This window comes from Rattus norvegicus, chromosome 1 (genome assembly GCF_021556685.1).
Source record: "Rattus norvegicus strain SHRSP/BbbUtx chromosome 1, alternate assembly SHRSP_T2T, whole genome shotgun sequence".
NCBI lineage: Eukaryota > Metazoa > Chordata > Mammalia > Rodentia > Muridae > Rattus > Rattus norvegicus.
In genome coordinates this window covers 259,283,521-259,294,181 of record NC_141534.1, presented here as the reverse complement: position 1 = coordinate 259,294,181, position 10,661 = coordinate 259,283,521, and positions in this window count along the sequence as shown.

Sequence of the window (10,661 nt, the reverse complement as noted above, 5' to 3'; positions counted from 1 at the left end):
TCCAATGCCCTCTTACTGGTGTGTCTGAAGACAGCTACAGTGTACTTATATATAATAAATAAGAAAATAAATCTTTTTTAAAAAGAAAGAAAGAAAAACTCACTGGGTGCCCAGGAGACGCCTTTTATTATCTTGTTTCTGTCTTCTTCCTTTCTGCTCCCTGCTCCCAGCATCCTCCTCATTTGGAGTCTGCTGTCAGTCTGGATCTGTGTAGGGCACCCACTCCTTCTCTCTAGCTATTGCCCTTCTGATTTTCTTTCTTTTCATGTTTCATTCTGACATTTTTTTTTCCTGTAGGTCTTCATACTTAGTAAGCATGACTACAACAACTATTACTTCTTTTCTCCTGTCCCCCCTTCTAGGAAAGTGTCAATGGATGGTTTTGTCTTCGAGGTCCGTTGGCAGTTTACACTTGCTTAGAGAGTTCCTCTACCAGCTTTTTCCCCTCTATCTGATTTTTTTTCAATAATACAGTCAATATTCAGTGCAGTAATACAGTTTTAGCCTACACCTATATTGCTACATTTATTGAGTTTATTTTCTTCAATCATTGTATTTTTCATAGTATTTTGATTTGATTCTTCGTTACTTATTATTCCTGTAACCCAACTAAATGATCTTATTGCTGTAGATATTTGATTGTGCGTGCAACAGGGTTTTTTTTTTCATAGCCTAAAGTTATAGTCAACCCAAACTGTTAGTGTTGCCAAGGTAGCAAGACCCTGATTAACATTACGAACAGTTTTGGTGTTTTGTTTTGTGGGGTTTTTTTTTCTTTTTTAGCAGCCTAAGCTGGTCTGCGTTTGACCATCTTCCTACCTCACAAGTGCTTAGAACTATTACAGATGTAAACTGCCCCTCTCAGCCTATATGAACTGTTCTCTTTAATATGGGTTTGGGGACTAGAGAGATGGCTTGGTGGTTAAGAGCGCTAGCTACTCTTCCAGCGGACCCAGATTCAACTCCCAGTACCCATTTGGCAGCTCACAACTGGCTGTAACTCTAATTCGAGGAGCTGTGACACCCTCAGAGACGTACTCAGAGGTATAACACCGATGCACATAAAATAAATAATTTAAAAAAAAAGAGGGTTGGAGCCCACTGCCACAATGTGTGGGCCACACTCATCAGGTGAGAAGCAGAACAGAGGAGAGATGAGGGAGAAAGAGGAGTGGAATGGATTAAGCACTAAGAAGAGAGGAGGAACTGGGAAGGAACAGTCTGGTGTGAGAGTAGCCTGCCCTGCCACCTGAGGCATGGTGAAGTCCTGGCCCATGCTGCCACTGAGGCCATGTCTGGATCCATCCATGACCATGAAGTAGCAGGGTGGAGGGTTCTGTGTGGATGTCTGTGGGTCATATTCCCACCAAAAGCCATGCTGTCTTTGGTCTGGGCTGCTGCCTGGGACTATGTTGATGTCCAAGGACTGTGTAGAGCTATCCCTGCTACTCAATGACAGCGGCACATGGGAGAGCTGGCCCCAACACTCTACTGTGAGGTGGTATAGATGCAAGAGAGATGCCTTTTACACACACACACACACACACACACACACACACGCGCGCGCGCGAGAGAGAGAGAGAGAAAGAGAGAGAGAAAGAGAGAGAGAGAGAGAGAGAGAGAGAGAGAGAGAGAGAGAGAGAGTATCCTGGCCTGATATATTTCAGTTACCAAGAACAGTTAGCCAGAAGTTGAACTGCTTGAAGCCAAAATACAAAGTTGGTACATTTAGACTGTCCCAGAACTATAGACTTTAGTGGATTAGATCTTTGTTTTCATTTTGGTAGGTAGTACTGTCTACAAGCTGAGTTTCATGAGGGCTTGTTACAGGTGATCTTATTAAATATTTTTCTAACTGATGAACTTATTCTGTTGTATCTTGTAGTAAAAACTCTGGTTTCTTTAAAAACACAGAAATAGTATAAGAATGTGTTTTTGTTTTAACCCCAGGTGTGAGATATGGGACTGCCTCAGATTGGCCACAGCAGCTGACTATGATTTGCCTCGTGCTCTAACAGGGGTGTGATTTTGCCAGCTGCAAATAGTTTCTGTAATTGTGTGATGTTTGGAATTCTGGGAACTCTTCATAGGTTCTATAAAAGCTAGTGGTGTGGCTTTTGGTGGGTTGGTGATTGCTGGTGACTGTGTGTGGTTTGGTTTTATTTTTATTTTTATTGTTTATGTGAGTACACTGTCGCTGTCTTCAGACACACCAGAAGAGGGCATTGGATCCCATTACAGATGCTTGTGAGCCACTACATGGTTGCTGGGAATTGAACTCAGGTCCTCTGGAAGAGGAGTCAGTGCTATTAACCGCTGAGCCAACTCTCCAGCTTCACCCCACCCCTACCCCCACCCCCTTTTTATGTGATTTGCTAAGTAGTCATGCATAAAGAAGAAAGAAATTAGATATCCTGACAGGGAAGATCAAACTGGTCCCCAAGGAACTTGAAGCACCTAATCAGCAGGAAGTCTAAGGATAATGACGCCCCCTATCCCCTCTACCCTTTTTCCTCTCCTATCCAGTGTTGTAGTTGAAAGGGTAGAAGAAAAAGGGCGGAGAAGGGTAGAAAAAGAAAAAACCCACGAAATAGTCAACGGTCTGGCCTCAGCATCCAGTTCATTTGGAGTTGAACTTCTATCTGTATTTCATTATATTTCTCCCTGAATTTTCAGTTTCTTTGGATGATTCTCTAGTGTTCCTTTTTGAGTCCCATGACCTCAGTTGCCATCTCCCCATGAACACACAAGCATTCACTCATCTGAACCTGCACATTAAGAAAGATATTGTGCGATTCAGAAAACCTTCCTGAAAAGTTCATCTCTAGACATAGTCCCAGAAGTAGATGGGAAAGGCAGGGAAGAATTTCCTCCAGCACTACATGGCTTCCTTAGATCCACAGCCCTGCCACTTTGAGTACCTGTCATACATACACAGGGGTTGGGGGCTCAGCTGGAGAGACGTCTGGAGAGAGGACAAGAGCACTGGCTGTTCTTCCAGAGGTCCAATTCCCAGCAAACACATGGTGGCTCAAAACTATCTATAATGAGATCTTGTACCCTGTTCTGGCCTGCAAGCATACATGCAGTACACATAATATTCTGTATACATAATCAATCAATCAATCGGCCAATCGATCTAAAAACAAACGGGTTGCACACAGGATGTTGCTGTTTTTACAGTTCTTCCCATGTCTGTACCCCCTAAAGATGTGAGTGTGGTGCAGGCAGTCCCCACACATGGTTACTATGATATTTGTTTCCAGCTACATTGTAACTTTTGCTGAGCACATTCTCCATTTAAAACCACCTTTACCTTGCTAACTGGTAAAAACTGGGGACCTGGTGGTGCATAGGCTGAGAGAAGCCAGAACAGACCCAGGAAGAGTAAAGATGTTGAAACTCCATCAAAAAAAAAAGATACTGGCAATGGCAATTGTTACTCCAGTTGACTGCCGGCCAGAACTCAAGGTAAAATCCTGTCACTGAAGACTCCATGTGCCTTTGTTGCAGGACATTGAGTAATCAAGCTAGAACTGCTGTGGTGGCTCCCACCCCCTCATTAGTCTTTAGCTCAAGAAGGGGCTATGCAGATTGCTAGGCATGAAATGGATAATCCACTCAAATTCACAGCAATATGAATACCCATGGGAGGTAGGTATAGGGGGGAGGATCATTATCCCCACTTCCCTGAGGACTTGTATGCAGTTGACAGAATGGTTATTGTGATATTTAAGTGTTTTGCCTGAATATAGATCTGATGCCTTTGGAGCCCGAACTTGAGCATTGGGTTGCCTGAACCTGGAGTCATTCACCTCTCTATGTGCTGGGAACCAAACTCGGGTCTAAGGAAGAGTAACAAGTGCTCTTAACTTCTGAGTTCTTAGAGTTCTTTTTGTCTACTATGGCACACAGTCTAGGCTGTCGCTTGTTTTGAGTCCAGGCCCAGGGGTATCAAAGGGGAAACTCAATAATGCTTAAATGTGTCAGACCCTGAGCTCCTTAGTAGACATGGTGGTACATTCTCGAAATCTCAGCAGAGTGGAAAAAGAAGCTTAAGGTTATCCTGGGCTACATAAGGAGTCAGAGGCCATCCTGGGCTATTTGAGACTCTGACTCAAACAATTACAACAACAAGACAAGAAACAAACAAACAAAACTATGAATCCTAGCCAGGTGTGGTGACACATCCTTTTCATCTCAGCACTCTGGAAGCAGCTGGATCTCTGGGAGTTTGAGGCTAGCCTTGCTCTAGAGAGCAAGTTCCAGGACAACCAGGGGCTATATGGTGAGAGGCTGTCTCAAAAGTAAAACAGAACAAAACCCCAACAGCAAAAAACTCTGAGGTCTAGCATCCTCTGGCAGCTGGCTGTTACTTTTTACTTCCTAGAGACCTCAGAAGTCTTTATGGTTCTAGAGTTTTTATCTGAACTCCATTGTAAAAACAGGATGAGGGGGCTGGAGTGATGGCCCAGTAATTAAGAGCACTGACTGCTCTTCCAGGGGTCCTGAGTTCAATTCCTAGCAACCACATGGTGGCTCACAACCATCTGTAATGGGATCTGATGCCCTCTTCTGGTGTGTCTGAAGACAGCGACAGTGTACATATGTACATGAAGTAAGTAAATCTTAAAAAAAAAAAAGCAGGAAAGCAGGATGAGATGTATTACTATTTTGATCACCACTGAGTCTCAGTGTCTAAGTTACATGCCTTTGCTTGTGTGTGTGTGTGTGTGTGTGTGTGTGTGTGTGTGTGTGTGTTTGTGTAAATACAGGGTACTCCAGCACTTATCCATCCGAATGTTAGAGGACAATTTGGGGACACCAGTTCTCTCCTTCTACTATGTGGGTCCTGAGGATCAAACTGGAGACTAGAAGGATTAACATGTAAGGTAAGACATTCCATCAGCTACTCAGTATTCATTCTAATTTACATTTTTCTCAGAGTTAGAGAATTTGAACATCTTTTCAGACTTTCAGAGAGATCCTTTTCATAGTACTCTTTATCCCCAAGTTTTGAATGATATAATGTAGTGAGAATTTTGGTTTCTCTAAAAAAACACAAAAATATAAGAATATGTTTTTATTTTAATCCCAGATGTGGGATATGGGGTTGCTTCAGATTGTCCACTACAGGTTATTATGATTTGCCTGGTTCTCTACCAGAGGTGTGATTTTGCCAGCAGCTGTATGATGTTTGGAATCACAAGGCCTTTTTAGAGAGTATATAAACGCTAGGGCCATGAGAAGCAGTGTGTTGGGAGTTGTAGATGGTGTGTTGTTGGTTGGCTGTTGTTGGTCAAAGCTTGTTAATTAGCTCTGGGCAAAGAAGCAACAAGAAGAAATTAAATATCCTTACGGTGACTATCAGACTTGCCCCAAGGACTTTGATGATGCCCCTAATCACCAGAAAGTAGTCTAACCATCACGTTGCTCCCTTCCCCACCCCTGACTCTTTACAGAGATCTTTTTCCTTTCTTCCCCATCCTTTCCCCTCCTTTCTTATCTAGTGTTAGGGGTTCCAAAGGGTGGAAGAGAGAGGAGCCCACAAAGTAGCAGAGACAAGCTATAATGCAGTGATGCGTGCTGCCCAGTGGTGCCATGCTCTCCCAATGTTCATGGAGCTGAGCTGATCTCTAATACTACAAAGAAAGAAGAAACAAAGTGGCCCTGTCTGCTCCTGTGAGAGTCAATCCAAAAGGCCTGACAACCACCTGGACCAAAAAATAAAAAAATAAAAAAAAATAAAAACAAGTCCCTGGGAGCTAGAGAGATGTCGCTCATCAGTTGAGATCATTTACTGCTCTTCCAGAGGACCTAAGCTTGGTTCCCAGGACCAACGTTGGGCAGCTGGCAACTGTCTGTAATCATAGTTCTAGGGAATCCAAGGCCTCTTGCCTTCTAGAGTACCTGTGACCACATGCACATACTCACATGCAGATACATGCGCATACACATAAGTTAGGATAATAAAAATAAATTCCATAAAAAGAAATGGTATAACGCCTCCATGGCATTCATATGTACCCTAAGTCTCCTTTCCAATGGCTGCTGTGGTCATTGGCCATCTTCAGTCCTTGTGCTAACATCTGTCTGGTTCAGTGATCAAACACCACGACCAAAAGAAACTTGGGGAGGAAAAGATTTATTTCAATGTATAGTTTTTAGTCCATCTTGGAGGGAAGTCGGGGTAGGAACTCAAAGCAGGAACCTGGAAGCAGGAGCTGAAGTAGATGCCATGCTGGAATTAAAGGTGTGTGACACCGCCACCTGGGTTCAGTCTTCTTCTTCTTCTTCTTCTTCTTCTTCTTCTTCTTCTTCTTCTTCTTCTTCTTCTTCTTCTTCTTCTTCTTCTTCTTCTTCTTCTTCCTCCTCCTCCTCTTCCTCCTCCTCCTCTTCTTCTTCCTCTTCCTCCTCCTCTTCCTCCTCTTCCTCCTCCTCTTCCTCCTCTTCCTCCTCCTCTTCCTTTCCTTTTTCTTTTTTTTTTTGACTTATTTATTCTATGTATATGAGTACACTGTAGTTGTCTCCAGACACACCAGAAGTGAGCATCAAACCCCACTGCAGATGGTTGTGAGCCACCATGTGGTTGCTGGAATTGAACTTGGGACCTCTGAAAGAGGAGTCAGTGCTTTTAGCCACTGAGCAATCTCTCCAGTCCTCAGTCTGCTTCCATATAAAACTCAGAACCAAGGGTGTCACTGCCCATAGTAGATGAGGTCCTCCCACGTCAGTCAGTCATTGAGAAAACCCCTGCGGGTCAATTTAAGAGAGCCGTTTTCTCAGTTCAAGTTTCTTCTTCCCAGATGACCCTGGCTTTTGTCAAGGTGACCAAAAATAAATAAAATTCTAACCAGCACCTCTAGGGTTAGAGTGTGTTCTGCTCAGCCATAAACTACCTATATCCTATACTAATAACCTAGCTTTATACACTAACAAATTATAATCCATTTTATAAGAAGTGCATGAAGCCAGTCAGGTATTGCACACCTGTAACTCTAGCAGTTGGGGGGCAGAGGCAGGAGAATTGCTGCAAGTTTGAGCCCAGCCTGGGCTACACAGTGGGACCCTGGCTCAAGAAACAACAAAATATGTATGACACACAGATATGACGCATAAGGAGAGCAAGTAGAAAAGAAATAAAATATACAATTACAGTCCAGGCATGGTGACACATGCCTTTAATCCCAGCACTCTGTCACAGATACAAACAGATTTCTGTGGGTTTGGGGCCACATATGGTCTACACAGCAAGTTCCAGGCTTACCTGGGGACAGCCAGGGCTGATACACCTGAATTATTTTAAGGGCTTCTTCTTTGGGAGGAAAGTGTCTTAGAGGATGAACTCTTGGTCGAGGCTGCAGGGCTCACAGAGGTATAGCGGAAGACAGGAGTGAGAGCTGGGCTGTCTGGTCACATGACAATCACGATTAACATGGAGGACATCTACATATTCTCCCTGCCCATTAGGGAATCTGAGATTATCGACTTTTCCCCTAAAGGATGAGTTCTAAAGATCATGCTGGTGCCAAGCAGACCTGGGTTGGCATGGAGACCAGGTTCAAGGCTTTGTCCCTATTGGAGACTACAATGGCCATGTTGCTCTTTGAGTTAAGTGTTCCAAGGAGGTGACCTCTGCGATCCGAGAGACCATCATACTGGCCAAGCTTTCATTGGCCCTGTTCCTGTTGGGAGAGGCTACTGGGGGAACAAGACTGGCAAGCCCCACCTTGTTCCTTGCCAGGTGACAGCCCCCCACCCCCTGTAGCTCTGTGCTGGTGTGTCTCGTCCCTGCCCCAAGAGGTGCTGGTATCCATCTCTGCCCCTGTGCTCAAGAAGTTACTGATGATGACTGGTATTGAGGAAGGATTGCTACACATCAGCCAGGGCTGCACTGCCCCTTGGGGTGACTTTGCCAAGGCCACCTTTGACCCCATTTTCAAGACCCACAACTACCTGACAACCCACCCCCACCTCTGGAAAGAGACTTGTGTTCATCAAATCTCTTTATCAGGAATTCACTGATTATCTTGTGAAAATCCATAGCAGAGTCTCAGCTCTGGTTACCACATGAGGGGTTTTAATACAAGAAAAATAAAGTGAATTAAGTCTGGGTTTTGTTTTGCTTTTAAGTGTTTAAGAGGCCCGGCAGGACGGCTTAGCAGGAAAAGGTGCTTTGCCATCAGATACAAGCCTGATGGTCTGAGTTTGAGTCCTGGGACCCACATGGAGGGGAAGACGAGAACTAACAATAAAATTGTCCTCTCGCCTCCACACACTCTGTAGTAAATGTACCTACACACGCACGTGCACGCACACAAATATGATGATGATGACGATGATGAAAAGAGTATTCCAGAAGCCCCCCTCCCTCCTACTTCAAACGCCTGGTCATCCTCTGAAAACACATCCAAGAATCAGTAGCAGGTCCGAACTAGTTATAGTAAATTCTTTTAATACTTGAGCAGCAGACACAGATGAAATCTCTGAGTTTGAGGCCAGCCTGGTCTACATAGTAAGTTCTAGGCCAGCCAAGGCTGCATAGCGAGTCCTGGTCTCAAAAACCAACCAAACAAACAAAAAAAAAAAAAAAACCCAACAACAACAACAAAAAAAACACCCCCAAACCAAACTCACTCTCTCTCTCTCTCTCTCTCTCTCTCTCCCTCTCTCTCTCCCTCTCTCTCTCCCTCTCTCTCTCCCTCTCTCTCTCTTTCTCGCGCATGTGCGCGCGCGCACACACACACACACACACACACACACACACACACACACACACACACGTCATAAATCCAGCCTTTTGTACAACGAGATGAGACAAACAGGCACAGCATGGTTCATTGCCCCAGGCACACACATCGGAACCAGCAATCATTGACAGAAGATAAACACTAATGACCACAATTCCAGGGTTTGACCAAGGGTCAATCATAGTTTTAGATTTCCTTGAAGATTGTAAAGAATAGGCAGCTTCCCCTGCCATTTTAACTTTTCTCCCTAGATGACTAACCATTTTCCCTCTGCACGTACTTTGAAAAGCCTGTGCCAGCTTTAGTGCTTTGAGATACCACTCTTACCAGGACTCAGGCCCTATATACATTCTCATTTCTTTCTGGATTTTCCCTCCCGTTTTGGGCTTATTCAAATGATGTGTCAGGTAGAAAGGTTTATGGAATATTTGATGATCAATGGAGGGTATCCGACAGTATCGTTTTTTCTTTATGGTATTTATCAGTATAAAAGAGCTATTTTTTTCTTTTTTTCTTTTTTCTTTTTCTTTTTTTCGGATCTGGGGACTGAACCCAGGGCCTTGCCTTTGCTAGGCAAGCGCTCTACCACTGAGCTAAATCCCCAACTCCAAGGGCTATTTTTTTTTTTCCAGGCTGTATTTTCTCTTGTCATTTGACATTTTAGAGACATGGGTGGCAAGGCAGTTTATGCTGTGATCCTAACGTTTGAGAGGCCGAGGCAAAGGATTACTGGTTTTGATGCCACACAGTGACTTCCGGGTTAGCCTTGGCTCAGAAAAACAAAACAGCTTCCGGTTTTCATGTGTGGTGGCACATGACTTTAACCCCAGCATTCAGAGGCAGGCGGGTCTCTGAATTTGATGCTACCCTGGTCTGCAGAGCAAGTTCCAGGAGAGCCAGGGCTACACAGAGAAACCCTGCCTCAAACAAACAGAACCTTAAAAGGCAGTGCTACTGAAATGGCTTAAAACATGAAGGCCCTGCTGCCAAGCCTGATAACCTGAGACTCGCAGCTGGGACTCGCAGCAGGGACAGGGAGAACCAACCTAATCACGTCCTTTTTACCTTCCTGGTTTTCCCCTACCCACGTATAAGCAGAGTTATCAATAAATGTCATAAAAACTGAAAAGAAAGAAAAGGCTTCTTTCCTTCTTTGAATTCTCTTGGCACCCTTGCTAAGGGTCACATGACTTAAATGTGAGGGTTTTTGGTTTTTTCTGGCTTCTCAATTCTATTCCAGTTAATCTATGTGACAATTTTTATGTTTTATTAATTTGTTTGGGCGCTCTCTCTCTCTCTCTCTCTCTCTCTCTCTCTCTCTGAGGAAGAAGGGATTTACTTTGGCTGATGGCCTCAAAAGATTTCTATAGTGTATGTTGGGGCATCTCTGTAGTGCCAGGGGTTTGAACCTCACAAGCCAGAGGTTTCGTGACTCCCAAACAGGACCACCAGTCGGGGCGAAGTGTTCAAACACAAACCTGTGGAGGGAATTTCCATATTCAAGATTTTTTTTTATTATATATAAGTACACTGTAGCTGTCTTTAGACACACCAGAAGAGGGCATCAGATCTCATTACAGATGGTTGTGAGCCACCATATGGTTGCTGGGATTTGAACTCAGGACCTCTGAAAGAGCAGTCAATGCTCTTAACCACTGAGCCATCTCTCCAGCCTGAATTTCCATATTCAAACCATAACATGTTCCCCTCAATCCCCATGGGTTTCTGGGTTATCTCATAATGAAAAAAAAAATGTGTTAGTCCAACTTCCGGGAACCTCTACAACTTTTTTTGTTTGCTTGTTTTTTGTTTGTTTGTTTGTTTGTTTTTTCAAGACGGTTTCTCTGTTAGGCCCTAAGTTAGGAACTCACTCTGTAGACCAGGCGGATCTCAAACTCAGAGATTCGCCTG